We start from the raw sequence: 19,393 nt of genomic DNA on the forward strand, positions 1-19,393 counted from the left end.
ATGTTAAACACCTCTATAGATTGAGGTCCCACGACAGTGAGTAGCAGTGCGGGGTGTCGCTGTTGGACAGTGTTTTCTCTACTTCCTGTTGGCCTTCTGTAGCAAATCGTAGCTCCGTATAGCTGTTTTTATTTAATTTTTTCTCTAGAATCTTTATCTTACTATCACTCTCTGTTTTTTAAAGTGGTAAAATATAACTTAATTCACACCATATTTCTGATATTATCGATCAATCTTATCAGATTAACTTTGATCGTTCACTTTTATTTTATTAAAACACTGTCCAACAGCGACACCCATTAACAAGCACATTGTATCATAGCTATGTGAATATTTATTAACTAATGATCTGTTAAGCATTATACAGTGTTTTACAATGATTTATTAATGAAAGTTAATGTAAAGTGTTTCCACTGGTTTTATATAAACAAATCAGCCTGTGAATGGCATAGTAATAGTTGTTTCTGCATACAGTATTACACTGGGAAAAAAGTGTAAGTCTAAGTCAAAACAGAGAAGTCTTAATTAGGCTTCTGTCAGACTTGATTATTTTATTATTATTCTGGCAGAAGACCTAGATCTAGTATTAAATCTCAGTGCGGAACTTGAGAGTGGTGTTCTTCATTTTTACTTTGTAGACCTCATCAAACTGTTCATTTTGTGCTACGGTGAAAAGATTTTTCCAGTCTCCAACTTTACCTTTTGGAAAGAAAACCAAAAGAAGATTATAGCAAGTGAAATAACTCAATTCAGAAGGACTAAATTAATTTGATTTTGTGGTTTATTAACCTTTCCGCATGAAGGGTGAGATCTTGAAATCCATGACTGGGAGAGTGGAATAGTTGGTCATCTTGTTCTGTTTCATGGCATCAAACTGAACCCCTTTTGTTATTTTCTCCCTCTGTTCAGCTGAAATGGACAAACCCAAGAAGGAACACAAACGTTCCACCTCACGTCCTGTGTCCTAAGGAAGACATGCACATCTGACGTACCTTACAGATTTTATGCTAATATATTTAATAAAATGTATTTTTATATAATGAACTTACTTCAACCAAATCCTCATAGAACATGTATATTAGGTTAGAATATGTCTGTTCTTTCTCCCACCATCCACTGACATGGTCGTACCAAGGACCAAACACATCTATGGGGTAATTGTAAATGTTAAAACAAATTCTTTAGTGAAACATTTCATGATTAATGACATACAGTCAAGTATGGTGACCCATGCTCAGAATTCGTGCTCTGATTTTAACCCATCCAAAGTGCACACACACAGCAGTGAACACACTCACACCGTGAACACACACCCGGAGCAGTGGGCAGCCATTTATGCTGCAGCGCACACACACACCGTGAACACACACCCGGAGCAGTGGGAGGCCATTTATGCTGCGGCACTCGACGAGCAGTTGGGGATTCAGTGCCTTGCTCAAGGGCACCTCAGTCGTGGTATTGAGGGTGGAGAGAGCACTGTACATGCACTCCCCCCACCTACAATTCCTGCCAGCCCAAGACTCGAACTCACAACCCTTGGATTGTGAGTCCAACTCTCTAACCATTAGGCCACGCCTTTCCCCACGACTTTAGGGGTTGCAGATAATAGAGCAATCAAATCACTTTACTCTCCTAATGTTTATGTATTGCAGATTATAGATTGTATGAGGGTGGGGGGGCAAGTTAGTCAATTGTTAGTTATGGAATTGGTGCAATTGGAGTGCTTAGCCAAGTGCTAAATACTCTCAACGTGTTTTTGTAGCGTTGAGTAATGTAGCCTATCACAGACATATCTGTTGGTCTCTTGAACGCAGTGGCCAATCAGAAACGTTTTGTCAGAATTCACTCACCACTGAAAACAGCTAGCGACCTGAGCGAGATCTAATTCATGGACCAAAAGAGTGTGCAAACTTTACTGAGATCGGGACATAGCAACCAGTTATTTAATTTAATTTCCAGTCATGGAAAAAAGAAAGTTCAGCAATGAATGGTATGCGACTTATGACAGAATATTGTCCCAAAACTGCTCTTTTATTTTTTTCCTTGACGTGCGAAAAAGACACCGAAAACTTCAGTGAACATCAGAAAAGCAGCGTGCACATTTCTTGTTTAAAATTAAAGGCCATCAACTGACAAACGGGAAGCACTGCCATTCAAGTCAGCAGCAAGAGTCAAAGCTCCACAGTTTACTAAATGGTGGAAACCTCTTTAAGTTATTCTTGACTGTTTTGTATTGACTTTAATGTGTTGCAATGCAGTAGGGCATTGTTTTAATGCTTACATCAGAAAAAAAAATCCTTTTATTAATTTATTTTATTTATTTTTGCTTTTTTTCCTTGCCCCCCATTGACACAAGAGTCAAATATCACCCATGATTGTATGTTTATGTAAACATTATTTATGAACTTATTAAAAAATATCTGTCCCAGCTTGGCATGAAATAGCTAGGATGCAGCTTCTTTTTCCACTGTCATGCTATGAAATCAGAATAAATATTTTCTTAATAAATATTTTCCCTAATTGTAAGCAGGGTGATTCAATGTTGATTGGTGCTCAAGTTAAAAAGCAAAAAGGTTGAAAAGTAAGTTTAGTAATATCCACATTATTAATGAACAATAAGATGTTGTTTCATTATTTAACTTTTCAAATATTTTACTTACTCTTTCCTTCCATAAATGTCTGTAAGTACGTGTTCCAGTCTCGTGGTTCAGGCTGCGCCATGTTCATTTGATCAAAATGAAAATAGGAAACTGCATTGTCTTTTGCATTCCGTGCTACATACACAATCTGAATGAGTGCAAAATAAATGACAAGAAACAAGATTTTCATTATATTCAGCTAATAACGTAACTATTGCTGTCCCAATCAGATGTAGTTAAAATTGGCCTGCAATACAGACCATAACTTTATTTTTTATGAAGTTCTAATGCTGTTTTGAGACAAGTTGTTTTGAGACATTTTCCAAGTCAAACTGACTTGCCTGTTTCAAGAGCAAAGTTCAATTATGTGCTGTAGTAAACTGCTAATTATGCCCATCATAATTAGCAGTTTAATATTAATTAACAGTTTACACTTTTCTGAAATTTACTTTGAGAAAAATTGCCTTTGTTTAGCCTTTGTCTACCTCTGATTTATGTATAGTTGTTAGGCTCTCCATGAACCTCCTTCATAGCTATCTTGAATGTAGGCCTCCTCTCACTTTAGAAAATCCATCATGCTGATGCCTTCATCCATAGAGCCAAGTCATGCAGTGTTGCCAGGTTATTAGGCTACCTTAGAGTCTCTTCGTTAGCTGCCTTTACATAGGTGTATTATTAGGCTTCCTTTCACTATAGAGAGTCTTCCTGCTGAGGCCTCTGTTCCCTAGAGCCCCACCTGGACAGCAGTTGTTAGGCTCTCTGTAAGTCTCATTGATAACTGTCATGGTTGTAGGATGTAGTCATACCTCATCTTGTTTTAGAGAGTTGTCACGCTTAGGCCTCCATCCTTTGAGCACAGTCATGCAGTAATGCCAAGTTATTAGGCTCTCTGTGAGCCTCCTTGGCTAGTTACATCTGCAGAGGAGTTTTGCAAAGCTTCTTCCGACTATAAAAGCCTTATTGCTGACTATATAATAATCTGAGATATTATCACTCTGTTGCAGAATTTCAACACCATTAACATCAATTCCATATGATAGTATTAATTCTAAAGTATGATTATGACAATGAGTAGGTCCTGACATGTGTTGTCTAACCTCAATAGAGTTTAGAATGTCTATAAATGCTGATCCCAATGCATCTTTTTCATTATCTACATGGGTATTAAAATTAAGACATTATCTGCAGCCAGCACTAACTCAGATAGAAAGTCCCTTGATCACACTCAGCTCTGTTCTGATGTTGTAGTACTGAGAACATTCTCTTCAAGCCCAGCTCATTCAGATGTATAAAGACCTGTTGCAGATATCTGTCTTTCTCAGTCTCCACTGCAATTAGATTGAGCTTCGTGTCTATGACTGGAAGAGTTTTAGCTACCATATTTTCATGATGAGTCACCTCAACATCTTTTGAGTTTTCAGCATGCTTTCGACTCCATACCGCAGCTATGGAGCATCTGCCAGAGCAATGTACTTCCCTTGAGTATAAAATGGCTCCATGTCATACCTCGGCAGACGCATCGTTAGTCGCTGAATTCTTGGAGACATTTGATTTAAGTTCTTAAGATTATATTATTATTATGGCTTTTAATGGTTTGTGATCAGTCTCTGCCACAAATGTCGGTAACCCATACACATAGCTATGAAATCTATATCTGTTCACTGTGAGTGCCATCAGTCAAATCCATTCCACTTTATAAACTTAATAAATATAGGGCATTCCACATTTTAGCTACAGCCTTGACTTCCACGCTGCTGCTTCCTCAAATCCATTCCACTTGGCTGATTCAGAGTCCATATAAATTAAACTCCATTCCGTGTTTTCAGCACTTCAGTACTCTCGCTACACAGTAAGATAAACAAAACATCAGATCAAAGCATCTTTGCCGCTCAGGTTGGTCTGGCTGTGTGTTCACATAGGCTGCCTTCACCAAACAAGCTGCTATTTAACTGAATGTTCATTATTTGTTCGCCTGTTGCTTTTAAAGGCATCATATAGTCTTTTTTGCAGCACTGAATAACAGTTACATTTACACTATGTTGGACCCACCCACATTTTTGTTGCTTCTGATGCCCATGCTCTCAAGGACACTGTTTTTAAAGAAAAGTTTGGTACGAACTTTCCGACAAACCTGATCATCCCCATGACTCTTAGTACAGCTTTTCTTTCTGTGGGACTGGACATTTAGACTATTGCTTATACTTTACTCTTATCTGGTTCCACTCCCCCTTCCATCAACTTGTCTCCAAGAAACATTATTTCCTTAACTTCAAACTGACATTTGTCCTTATTCAATTTCAGGCCATACTTCCTTACTTGCTGTAAGAACTTTGCATATGCCATCTTGCTTATGATTTCTTCTTGTGTCAGAGTTTGATAATGTTCTCACTTAAAGTTGGCATTTACATTTACATTTATTCATTTAGCAGACGCTTTTATCCAAAGCGACTTACAGATGAGGACAGTGGAAGCAATCAAAAACAACAAAAATAGCAATGATATATAAGTGCTATAACAAGTCTCAGTTAGGTTAACACAGTACACCTAGCATGGGATTTTAAATAATATAATATAAAGAAAACAGATAGAATAAAAAAATAATAGAGCAAGCTAGTGTTAGAGGTCTTTACACACACACATACAATTGCATAATTAATGAAAAGAAAATAGAATATAAAAAGATTAGAAAGGTAGTTAGATTTTTTTAAAGAATAGAATTAGAATAGTGAGTGTTAAAAGTTAGAGGGTCAAATAAAGATGGAAGAGATGTGTTTTAAGCCGATTCTTGAAGATGGCTAAGGACTCAGCTGTCCGGATAGAGTTGGGGAGGTCATTCCACCAGGAGGGAACATTTAATTTAAAAGTCTGTAAAGTGACTTTGTTCTTCTTCGGGATGACACAATCAAGCGATGTTCACTTGCAGAACGCAAGCTTCTAGAGGGCACATAAGTCTGAAGTAACAAATTTAGGTAAATGGGTGCAGAGCCAGTGGTAGTTTTGTAGACAAACATCAATGCCTTGAATTTTATATGAGCAGCTATTGGAAGCCAGTGCAAATTGATAAACAGAGGTGTGACATGTATTTTTTTTGGCTCATTAAAAATAAATCTGGCTGCCACGTTCTGAATTAATTGTAAAGGTTTGATAGAATTGTCTGGAAGACCTGCCAAGAGGGCATTGCAATAGTCCAGCCTGGACAGAACAAGAGCTTGAACAAGTAGTTGTGCAGCATGTTCCGAAAGAAAGGGCTTGATCTTCTTGATGTTGAATAAAGCAAATCTGCAGGATCGGACAATTTTAGCAATGTGGTCTGAGAAAGTCAGCTGATCATCAATCATAACTCCAAGGCTTCTAGCTGTTTTTGAAGGAGTTATGGTTGATGTGCCTAACTTGATGGTGAAATTGTGATGAAACGATTGATTTGCTGGAATCAAAAGCAGTTCTGTCTTGGCAAGGTTGAGTTGAAGGTGATGGTCCATCATCCAGGAAGAAATGTCTGTTAGACAAGCTGAGATGCGAATAGCTACCGTCGGATCATCAGGATGGAATGAGAGGTAGAGTTGAGTGTCATCAGCATAGCAGTGGTATGAAAAGCCATGTTTCTAAATGACAGAACCTAATGATGCCATGTAGACAGAGAAGAGAAGTGGTCCAAAAACTGAGCCCTGAGGCACCCCAGTAGTTACGTAAGACTCAAACCATTGAAGTGCGGTTCCTGAGATGCCTTTTGCCAGTAGGGTTGATAGGAGGATCTGGTGGTTAACTGTGTCAAAAACAGCGGACAGATCAAGCAGGATAAGTACTGAAGATTTGGATTCCGCTCTTGCCAGTCTTAGAGCTTCAACAACTGAGAGTAAGGCATTCTCAGTTGAATGTCCACTTCTGAAGCCAGATTGGTTGCTGTCAAGGAGGTTGTTGTGTGTGAGAAATGTAGAGACTTGGTTGAACACAGCTCGTTCAAGTGTTTTTGCAATGAAAGGAAGAAGGGAAACTGGTCTGTAGTTCTCTAAAAGAGATGGATTGAGATTCGGTTTTTTAAGTAGTGGAGTTATACGTGCCTGTCTAAATGATGAGGGAAAAACTGTTGTAGGGTGATTAGAAAGGATGAGTTTTTAGACTTCTGCCTCAGAGAGTGAAGAAAAGGATGTAAATGAGTGTAAGTTTGCTGGTGATATGAGCTTGATTGATTGTGGAAAATTGTGCACTAATGTGTTTAATTGTATTAATGAAAACGTTGCAAAGTCGTCAGCTATTAGAGATGAAGCAGGAGGGGGAGGAGGAGGACAAAGAAGTGAGTAAAATGTTTTTAAAAGCAGGCGAGAGTTAGACGAATTGTTAATTTTGTTATGGTAGTATGTCATTTTAGCAGTGGAGACATTTGCAGAGAAAGAAGATAGGAGTGACTGATACATATTAAGGTCAGTAGTATTTCTGGATTTGCTCCACACCCTTTCAGCAGCTCTAAGCTTAGAACGTTGTTCGCGTAGAACATCAGATAACCAAGGGGCAGAAGGGGTGTTACGGGCTGGCCTGGAAGATAAGGGGCAAACAGCGTCTAAACAAGATGTAAGAGTGGAGCAGAAAGTATCAGTAGCACTGTTAGCATCCAAAGATGCAAACAGTTTAGGGGAAGGAAGTGAAGATGAAACCATTGGAGAAAGGCGGGAGGGTGAAAGTGTGCGTAGGTTACATCTAAAGATGACATGTGGAGGGGTAAGTGAAGTGTCAGGGACCATGATGAGGTTAAGAGTGAGGAGGAAGTGATCCGACGTGTGCAGTGGAGTAACCAGAACATGATCAGTAGAGCAGTGTCGTGTATAAATAAGGTCCAGTTGGTTGCCTGATTTGTGAGTAGCAGTAGTTGACACTCGGTTGAGATCAAAAGAGGCAAGCAGAGTGTGGAAATCAGCATACAGAGGTTTATCTAGATGGATGTTGAAATCTCCAAGCATAATCATTTAAGACCTTTTGGTTCCAGACACACATGTAGATCACCATTTGCTTTTTTTCATGCACACCATCGAATTGACCCAATCGGTAGGCTCTTCCACTTTTTTATGACTCCCATTGATATAATTCTTTCCAGCTCTTACCTAAGCTTTTCAGAAAAAAGTTCCGGAAGCCATCTTGGGGCTGTGTACCTTTTTTTAACTGTATTTTGTAGATGAATGGTAATTGTCTGAACCCATCAGAAATGTCAGGAAACTGCTTCACTATATTTTCCACAATGTTTCTCCATTATTTATGATTTATATTCTTTCCACTAGACCTAGGTCTTCACATTACTTGTCTCCCAACACCAAATCATGTCCACCCAAAACAACCAGAATATCACAACATGAGGTGATATTCTTTATTTTGTTATTTGTTTTTATCTTGAGTCTGCATGTTCCTTTTGTTGGGATGTTCTGTCCATAATAGGCTTTGAGTTGCACCATTTTCTGTTTTATACATGGCTTGATTGTCATTGCTCTGACATCATCCTCTGAAATCAGACTGACTTTTGCTTCTAGCTTGAATGACACAATTATTCGATTTCTTTCCATCAGTATGTTCTGTTTTTTCCGGACTGGAATCGGCCTGTGCCACCATTCCAACAATGAATGCGTCGCTGGGCATTGCTTTGGTGTTTTTTTTTTCTTTTTTTCTGTCATATCTCTTACAGTTAAACAGTTCCTTCTCTTTTGTTGCTTCAATTTACTCATTCTGCATTCCCGCATCTTGTCTGTTACTGCAGTCACAGCTGAACTCTCACTTCCACTCATCTTGGCGTTTTCATCAAAAGAGCTGAAGAGCTATCTCACTGGCATGACATATCCACACAGCTTCATTCAAAGTAAGCTCAGTCTCTCTCAAGAGCCTCTCCCTCACTTTTTTTCATCACTGATGGCAAACACAGTTTGGTCAAGACTCATCGGATCTCGCAACAGTCCAAAATTGCATGTCCTTGCTTGCTTTCTTCGAGTGGCGCCGATACAGGATGGCTGCCTCCGTGACGTGCTCTGCAGTTGTTTTTGTGTTTTTGTTAGTTTGTCCTGTCTTTAGTTATATTCCTGCAATCAGTTTCACCAGGGACGAATTGCTGGATATTCGGCAAAACACATCTCCCGATATTTCACCGGTTTTCGACTATTCTGATGTTTTGCTGGACATTCTTGTCGGCGGAGCGGCTGCGCTGATCACACGCTTCAAGAGGACGCGCAGACGGGGAAAAAGAGCTGGCGCGCTCGTGAGACTCAGAAAACGCGGATTTTGAACGCCGTTGCCTAGCATCCATCTGGCAAATCTCCGCTCTCTACCCAACAAAACGGACGAACTGCTTCTGCTCTCTCGGACAAATAAAGATTTCTCTCACTCTGCTGCTCTGTGTTTCACGGAAACTTGGCTAAATGACACCATACCGGACAGCGCGCTCCATCTGCCGGAATTTCAGCTGTTTAGAGCGGATCGCGACGCAGAATCAACGGGGAAATCGCGCGCCGGCGGGACATGCTTTACATCAATGAACGGTGGTGTACAGATGTAACTGTGTTAAAGAAGACGTGCTGCTCAAATCTCGAAATGCTCTTCATTAACTGCAAGCCGTTCTATTCGCCGCGGGAGTTTCATTCGTTCATTCTGGTAAGTGTTTACATCCCTCCTCAAGCGCACGTGAGCTCAGCTTTACAGAAACTCGCTGAGCAGATCACAGAGACAGAACAACAACACCCAGACTCTGTTTTAATCATTCTTGGGGACTTTAATAAAGCCAATCTCTCCCGTGAACTGCCAAAATACAGACAGCATGTTACTTGTCCCACAAGAGACAGTAATATATTGAATCACTGTTACACAACAATAAAGGATGCATTTCCCTCTGTTCCACGAGCAGCTTTGGGACGTTCTGATCACCTTCTGGTTCATCTTATACCGACCTACAGGCAGAAACTAAAATCAGCTAAACCTGTATTAAGGACTGTAAAAAGATGGACTAATGAAGCAGAGCAGGATTTACAATCTTGTTTTGATCTCACTGATTGGAGTGTTTTTGAAGCTGCTGCCACCGATCTGGATGAACTCACAGAGACCGTAACATCATATATCAGTTTCTGTGAGGATATGTGTATTCCTACCAAGACTCAACTAAATTACAACAATGACAAACCGTGGTTCACTGCAAAACTCAGACAGCTCCGTCAGGCCAAAGAAGATGCTTACGTGAAGGGGGACAATGTCGTGTATAAACAGGCTAAATACACACTGGAAAAGGAGATCAAAGTGGCAAAGAGGAATTATCTTGAAAAAATAAGGACTCATCAGTGTGGAAAAGCCTAAAGAAGATCACCAATTAAAAGCACTGTGGAGAATCAACGACTGGCAGACGATCTGAACGAGTTTAACTGCAGGTTTGAAAGAACACCCATCACCTGCCCTGAACACCTCCCCACACAACCATTCACACCATTCACAACTCCTGCAACCAACCCTGAATGCCTCTCCAAACAACCGTTCACACCATTCACAGCTCCTGCAACCCATCCTGATCACCTCTCCAATCAACCGCTCTCACCATTCACAACTCCTGCAACCAACCCTGAATGCCTCTCCAAACAACTGTTCACACCACTCACAACTCCTGCAACCCACCCTGAACACCTCTCCAATCAAGCGCTCTCACCATTCACACCTCCTGCATCCCCCCTCTCCCCCACACCTGCAATACAGATCAGCGAGGATGCGGTGCGCCAGGTCTTACGGAAGCAGAAAAGGAAAAAAGCACCAGGCCCAGATTGCGTTACACCAGCCTGTCTGAAATCCTGTGCTGACCAGCTGGCCCCCATCTTCACACAGATCTTCAACAGATCGCTGGAACTGTACAAAGTCCCTTCAAGCTTCAAACGCTCCACCATCATCCCTATCCCAAAGAAATCCAAAATTACAGGACTAAATGACTACAGGCCTGTGGCTCTAACATCTGTAGTCATGAAGTCATTTGAAAAACTGGTGCTGGCCCACCTGAAAGACATCACTGGACCCTTGCTAGATCCTCTTGAGTTTGCCTACAGAGCAAACAGGTCTGTGGACGATGCGGTAAACATCGGACTGCATTATGTTCTGCAACACCTAGACAGACCGGGGACTTATGGGAGGATCCTGTTTGTCGACTTCAGCTCTGCCTTCAACACGATCATCCCAAACCTCCTCTTGCCCAAACTAACTCAGCTCTCCGTGCCCACCTCCGCCTGTCAGTGGATCAACAGCTTCCAGGCAGCAGCTAGTGAGACTGGGAAAATACACATCCAGCACCCGTACAATCAGCACCGGAGCTCCCCAGGGCTGTGTTCTCTCCCCACTGCTCTTCTCCCTGTACACTAACTATTGCACATCTAAGGACCCCTCTGTCAAGCTCCTGAAGTTTGCAGATGACACCACACTCATCGGCCTCATTCAGGATGGTGACGAGTCTGCTTACAGACAGGAGGTTAAAGAGCTGGCTGTCTGGTGCAGTCTCAACAACCTGGAGCTTAACACGCTCAAAACAGTGGAGATGATCGTGGACTTCAGGAGAAACCCCCCTGCACTCCCCCCACTCACCATCATGAACAGCACTGTGACTGCAGTGGAGTCATTCAGGTTCCTGGGCACCACTATCTCTCAGGACCTGAAGTGGGACATTCACATTGACTCCATTGTGAAAAAGGCCCAGCAGAGGTTGTACTTCCTTCGCCAGCTGAGGAAGTTTAACCTGCCACAGGATCTGCTGAAACAGTTCTACTCCACCATCATCGAATCCATCCTCTGCACTTCAGTAACTGTCTGGTTCAGCTCAGCTTCTAAATCTGACCTCAGAAGACTACAGAGGGTAGTCCGGACTGCTGAGCGAATTATCGGTACAACCCTCCCATCTATTCAAGAACTGTACTTATCCAGAGTGAGCAAAAGGGCTGTTAAAATCACTCTGGACCCCTCACATCCAGCACACTCCTTCTTTGAACTGTTGCCATCTGGTCGACGCTACAGAGCACTGAGCACCAGAACGACCAGACACAGGAACAGTTTCTTCCCTCAGGCAATCCATCTTATGAACAGCTGATAATAACTGTGGGACACACTACATTATTTATATTTATATACACTACACTTTTTATCCAACACACATACTTAGCGTACACGTAAATCTTTTGCACATAATATACATGTACATACATGGAACACACTACACTACTTATATTTATATTTATATACACATACACTTATTTATCCAACACACATACTTAGCGTACAGTTAAAATTTTTCCACATAATATACATGTACATACATAAATGCTCATTTTAATATACCTGCCATACATTGTCAATTTGTATATTGTCAATCCTTACCCACCTATTTGTATTTTTTTGTATTTTTTATTCCTTATTGTGTTTTTTGTTCTGTCGCTGTTATGTTGCACTGCGGAAGCTCTGTCACGAAAACAAATTCTTCGTATGTGTGAACATACCTGGCAATAAAGCTCATTCTGATTCTGATTCTGATTAACTTTAAATCCATTAATAAACTGTCTCTCCTTGTTGCTAAATATGAGAACGAAAGCATAACTTTCAAAAGTGTTTTTTTTTTTGGCAAGCAATTTGAATCAATCTTCTCAATAACCATGTCACATTTGCCTTTATCTTTGGCCTGTTCAAACACAAGCATGTTAAACACCTCTATAGATTGAGGTCCCACGACAGTGAGTAGCAGTGCGGGGTGTCGCTGTTGGACAGTGTTTTCTCTACTTCCTGTTGGCCTTCTGTAGCAAATCGTAGCTCCGTGTAGCTGTTTTTATTTTATTTTTTCTCTAGAATCTTTATCTTACTATCACTCTCTGTTTTTTAAAGTGGTAAAATATAACTTAATTCACACCATATTTCTGATATTATTGATCAATCTTATCAGATTAACTTTGATCGTTCACTTTTATTTTATTTCCGTGAGTGCAGTACACCTGCAAAGCGTTAGCACTCGTTAGCTTGTCATTAGCTTCTTCATTCGAACCTATCGCTGTATTCTTTTCTCCTCTCGCTCCAGTTTTTCACAAGTTCATCAAACAACCGCAGTAAGAAGTTTCATCAAGCACGGTGAGTAATGGCTTCTCCTATCATTGTTTCTTGCACCTCTTGCCACATGTACAGTTTATCTATCTCTGTCGCTGATGAGGGATTCACATGTGATAAATGCAGGGAAATAGTTAGGCTGACAGAGAAGATTTCAGAATTAGAGACACGCATCCAAACTTTAATTGAGGACAGTAAGAATGTTAGGGCTCTAGATATGGCTTTGGATGCGTCTAGCTCAGGGATTCCTGTACATTGTTCGGTTCCGGAAACAGAGCCCTTGCAGCAGGGCAACTGGGTGACGGTGAGGCAGCGTAGTCGTGGGTCAAAACACCGCTCTTCTGTTCCGATCAAAACATTAAACAGGTTCTCCCCACTCAGTGATGCACCCACTGAGAGACCTGATGAAAGTGCTCTAGTTATTGGTGATTCTATTGTACGGAACGTGAATATAGAGACACCAGCCACCATAGTCAAATGTTTACCGGGAGCCAGAGCGCCTGACATCTTGGCAAATTTAAAAGTGCTGGCTAATGCTAAACGTAAATACAGTAAGATTGTTATTCATGCCGGCGCTAATGATGTTCGACTTCGCCAGTCGGAGATCACTAAAAATAACATTAAAGAGGGGTGTGAACTTGCAAGCACGATGTCAGACACTGTAATATGCTCTGGTCCCCTCCCTGCTTACCGTGGTGATGAGATGCATAGCAGATTGTCATCACTCAATGGCTGGATGTCTAAGTGGTGCCCACAGAATAACATAGGTTGCATAGACAATTGGACAAGCTTTTGGGGCAGACCTGACGTGCTTAAAAGAGATGGTCTTCATCCCTCCTGGGGTGGCGCCACTCTTCTCTCTAGAAATTTGGCAAATAGTCTTCGTGTTTATACTTGACTAACTGGGGCCCAGGTCAGGAAGCAGACAGACTGGCTAAACCGACCGTCTGCTAGCCGCCTCCTGTCACAGAGGTCAGTTAATTCTCAGCACATAGAGACTTTTTCACCTAGATATCACACTATAGAGACTGTGTCTGTTCCCCGAACTAGAAAAAACAAAAAACGTCCAAACCAAGTTAAGATTAACAATTTAATTGAGGTTCAACAAATAAAAAACAGAAGCAATATGGATAAACAAACGATGAAGCTTGGCTTATTGAATATCAGATCCCTTTCTACGAAAACACTTTTTGTAAATAATTTGATCACTGATCATAATATAGATGTACTCTGTTTGACAGAAACCTGGCTAAAACCTGATGATTACATTATTTTAAATGAGTCCACCCCCCAAGATTACTGTTATAAACATGAGCCGCGTCTAAAAGGCAAAGGTGGAGGTGTTGCTTCAATTTATAACAACGTTTTCAGGATCTCTCAGAGAGCAGGCTTCAAGTATAACTCGTTTGAAGTAATGGTGCTTCATATAACATTATCCAGAGAAACAAATGTTAATGATAAATCCTCTGTTATGTTCGTACTGGCTACTGTATACAGGCCACCAGGGCACCATACAGACTTTATTAAAGAGTTTGGTGATTTTACATCCGAGTTAGTTCTGGCTGCAGATAAAGTCTTAATAGTTGGTGATTTTAATATCCATGTTGATAATGAAAACGATGCATTGGGATCAGCATTTATAGACATTCTGAACTCTATTGGTGTTAGACAACACGTTTCAAGACCTACTCATTGTCGAAATCATACTCTAGATTTAATACTGTCACATGGAATTGATGTTGATGGTGTTGAAATTATTCAGCCAAGTGATGATATTTCAGATCATTATTTAGTTCTGTGCAAACTTCATATAGCCAAAATTGTTAATTCTACTTCTTGTTACAAGTATGGAAGAACCATCACTTCTAACACAAAAGACTGCTTTTTAAGTTATCTTCCTGATGTATCCAAATTCCTTAGCATATCCAAAACCTCAGAACTTGATGATGTAACAGAAACTATGGACTCTCTCTTTTCTAGCACTTTAAATAAAGTTGCTCCTTTACACTTAAGGAAGGTTAAGGAAAACAGTCTGACACCATGGTATAATGAGCATACTCACAGCCTAAAGAGAGCAGCCCGAAAAATGGAGCGCAGCTGGAGGAAAACAAAACTAGAGGTATTTCGTATTGCTTGGCGGGAAAGTAACATATCCTACAGAAAAGCATTAAAAACTGCTAGATCGGATTACTTTTCTTCTCTTTTAGAAGAAAACAAACATAACCCCAGGTATTTATTCAATACAGTGGCTAAATTAATGAAAAATAAAGCCTCAACAAGTGTTGACATTTCCCAACATCACAGCAGTAATGACTTTATGAACTACTTTACTTCTAAAATCGATACTATTAGAGATAAAATTGCAACCATTCAGCTGTCAGATACAGTATCATATCACACAGTGCACTATAGACCCCCTGAGGAACAGTTCCACTCATTCTCTACTATAGGAGAGGAAGAATTGTATAAACTTGTTAAATCATCTAAACCAACAACATGTATGTTAGACCCTATACCATCTAAGCTCCTAATAGAGGTGCTTTCAGAAGTCATAGATCCTCTTCTGACTATTATTAATTCCTCATTGTCATTAGGATATGTCCCCAAAACCTTCAAACTGGCTGTTATTAAGCCTCTCATCAAAAAACCACAGCTTGACCCCAAAGAACTAGTTAATTATAGACCAATCTCGAATCTCCCTTTTCTGTCCAAGATACTAGAAAAGGTGGTATCCTCACAATTATATTCCTTCTTAGAGAAGAATGGTATATGTGAGGATTTCCAGTCAGGATTTAGACCGTATCATAGTACTGAGACTGCTCTCCTTAGAGTTACAAATGATCTGCTCTTATCATCTGATCGTGTGTGTATCTCTCTATTAGTTTTATTGGATCTTAGTGCTGCGTTTGACACAATTGACCACAAAATTCTTTTGCATAGACTTGAACACTTTGTTGGCCTCAGTGGAAGTGCATTAGCATGGTTTAAATCGTACTTATATGACCGCCATCAGTTCGTAGCAGTGAATGAAGATGTATCCTATCGATCACAAGTGCAGTATGGAGTACCTCAAGGCTCAGTACTAGGGCCGCTACTCTTCACGCTCTATATGTTACCCTTGGGAGATATCATCAGGAAACATGGTGTTAGCTTTCACTGTTATGCTGATGATACTCAACTCTATATTTCTTCGCAGCCCGGTGAAACACACCAATTTGAAAAACTAATGGATTGCTTAGTCGATATAAAAAACTGGATGACAAGTAATTTCTTACTGCTAAATTCTGAAAAAACAGAGGTGTTAATTATAGGACCTAAAAACTCTGCTTGTAATAACCTAGAACACTGTCTAAGACTTGATGGTTGCTCTGTCAATTCTTCGTCATCAGTTAGGAACCTAGGTGTGCTATTTGATCGCAATCTTTCCTTAGAAAGCCACGTTTCTAGCATTTGTAAAACTGCATTTTTCCATCTCAAAAATATATCTAAATTACGGCCTATGCTCTCAATGTCAAATGCAGAAATGTTAATCCATGCTTTTATGACCTCAAGGTTAGATTATTGTAATGCTTTATTGGGTGGTTGTTCTGCACGCTTAGTAAACAAACTACAGCTAGTCCAAAATGCAGCAGCAAGAGTTCTTACTAGAACCAGGAAGTATGACCATATTAGCCCGGTCCTGTCAACACTGCACTGGCTCCCTATCAAGCATCGTATAGATTTTAAAATATTGCTTATTACCTATAAAGCCCTGAATGGTTTAGCACCTCAGTATTTGAATGAGCTCCTTTTACATTATAATCCTCTACGTCCGCTACGTTCTCAAAACTCAGGCAATTTGATAATACCTAGAATATCAAAATCAACTGCGGGCGGCAGATCCTTTTCCTATTTGGCGCCTAAACTCTGGAATAACCTACCTAACATTGTTCGGGAGGCAGACACACTCTTGCAGTTTAAATCTAGATTAAAGACCCATCTCTTTAACCTGGCATACACATAACATACTAATATGCTTTTATTATCCAAATCCGTTAAAGGATTTTTAGGCTGCATTAATTAGGTAAACCGGAACCGGAAACACTTCCCATAACACCCTATGTACTTGCTACATCATTAGAAGAATGGCATCTACGCTAATATTTGTCTGTTTCTCTTTTGTTCCGAGGTCACCGGGGCCACCAGATCCAGTCTGTGTCCAGATCAGAGGGTCACTGCAGTCACCCGGATCCAGTATGTATCCAGACCAGATGCTGGATCAGCACCTAGAAAGGACCTCTACATCCCTGAAAGACAGCGGAGACCAGGACAACTAGAGCCCCAGATACAGATCCCCTGTAAAGACCTTGTCTCAAAGGAGCACCAGGACAAGACCACAGGAAACAGATGATTCTTCTGCACAATCTGACTTTGCTGCAGCCTGGAATTGAACTACTGGTTTCGTCTGGTCAGAGGAGAACTGGCCCCCCAACTGAGCCTGGTTTCTCCCAAGGTTTTTTTCTCCATTCTGTCACCAATGGAGTTTCGGTTCCTTGCCGCTGTCGCCTCTGGCTTGCTTAGTTGGGGACACTTCATCTACAGCGATATCGTTGACTTGATTGCAAATAAATGCACAGACACTATTTAATTGAACAGAGATTACATAACTGAATTCAATAATGAACTGCCTTTAACTATCATTTTTTCATTATTGACACTGTTTTCCTAATGAATGTTGTTCAGTTGCTTTGACGCAATGTATTTTGTTTAAAGCGCTATATAAATAAAGGTGACTTTGACTTTGCAATCTGACACATTATCAAGGCCCACTGCTTGCAGGTACAGCTTAAATCTTCTTTAAACATTCTCCATTTTCAATCGATATTCCAAGTCCAGTACACAGCTCCAGGTGGTTTAACACTTTCCAAGACGACTGTGGGTGTCGGTGATCATAACCAACCCATAGTATCATGTATTGATTTCTTGATCCAGTAAAGAAGCAGTTTTGTAACAAACAATTTTTTATTATATTTTCAGGACAGGAACACAGGTTCACTTCTGATTCATGATCTACGCGCTCTTCTGGTAAGTGTAACACTGCTGATATCTAGTGGTTAGTTTTAGTACTGGCAAATACATTATGTCACTAAATGTGCCTCCTTGATAGCTATTCCTGACCAGGACATAGTTAGGCCTCCTCTCACTTTAGTTGTCATGTTAAGGCCTCTTTCCTTGGAGCTCGAATTAGGGTTGTGCTAGGTTGTTATTCTCTCTGGGGCCTCCCTGGTTACCTTAATTAAGACCGTTTATTAGGCATCCTCTCACTATTAGAGTAATCTCTTTGAGGCCTCCGCTCCTAAGAGCTCCGCCTGAATAGGACATCCGAGTGTCCTCTCATTTAAGAGAGGACTTCCTCTCACTTTAGAGATTTGTCATACTGAGGCCTTCATTCTTAGAGCTCAGTTAGGCAGTGATATTGAGTTGCAGGTTCTCTTTGTGCTTTCTTGCTATTCCTGGGTTGTTAGGCCTTCTTTCACTATAGAAAGTTGTCATGCTAAGGTCTCCACTCCCCTGAGCTCCGCCTGGTTGTTAGGCCCATTCATAGGCCTCCTTGACAATAGTAGAATGTAGCTAGACTTCCTCTTACTTTTCCTAATTGTTGAATGTAGTTATGCCTCCTCTTGCTTTAGAGAGTCATCATACTGAGGCCTCCATTCTTAGAGCTCCAGTCAATGACTAAATTCCCTTAAAGATATTCTCTTGAATACCAAACATTTGAGCACTGCCCACTTAGTTTATTTTTTGTCTTGGCCCTTCAGAGAAAGGAGGAAGGGTGCATACCAGGACTGATAGGGTATGTTGCCTGGGTTTTGGTTGTAAGGAATTAAGTCACAACAGCTATTGCTATTGTGCTATTGGGACTTTAATGTTAGCTATTTAGGCAATCATCTGATTTGATCAAGAAGCTGTAAAGACAGATTACAGTTACAGTGTTGATGAATCTCATGTCGGAGACCAGGGTCCTTTCCTCCAAGGATGAAAAAAAAACAGTAAAAACTGTGCAAAGATAAAACAACGCAAATATGACATTAAAAAGTGTATAAATCACTTGTTTTTCTAAAGAAACATTGTCCAACAGCAACACCAGTGGGTAAAGTTACAGTGGGAGTCGGCCTCTATCGTGTTTCCCCTGAGGCCATTGCATTTTAACAGACCCTCTAAAGCATGCAGTGGGTTTAGTGGGGGGTAATTGAGAATGATGAATAGGGAAAAGTCATGTGAGAGAAGGCAATGCTTGTCTCGGTTCATGAATGCACTGTCTCCTGCTGTATTCATGTTACGTCATGTTGATTGTTTCATGTGGGTGTTGCCGCTGATTGTCTGATCAGCGGCAGGTGCAGCTCATTCCAACAGCCTACTTAATGCCCTGTCTTTCGTCTCTTGTTTGTCAGATCGTTGTTTGAGGTCCTCCGTGTTGATGTCTGTTCAGTCTCTCGTTTTCCTGCAGTTGCTTTGTCTCCTGTTCGGCCGTCTCTGGATTGTATCTTTAACTCACGGATTATCTTCACCTCTCACTGATCTACCACCACCATCATCTCTACCAGCGCACTCAAACCACCTACTCACCAGTCTGTGCTGCCATCGAGGTCCCTGCGTCACTCTCCAACCTTCATCCATCACACCTCTCTTTAATAAACTCT

At 40.8% G+C, this 19,393-nt stretch overlaps 1 pseudogene; it reads right to left on the reverse strand.

Moving 5' to 3' along the window:
* Window positions 1-409: 409 nt before the first annotated feature.
* Window positions 410-19,393, reverse strand: part of LOC132115334 (cytosolic sulfotransferase 3-like) — a 55,707-nt pseudogene continuing 36,723 nt past the window's right edge.

This window comes from Carassius carassius, chromosome 34 (genome assembly GCF_963082965.1).
Source record: "Carassius carassius chromosome 34, fCarCar2.1, whole genome shotgun sequence".
NCBI lineage: Eukaryota > Metazoa > Chordata > Actinopteri > Cypriniformes > Cyprinidae > Carassius > Carassius carassius.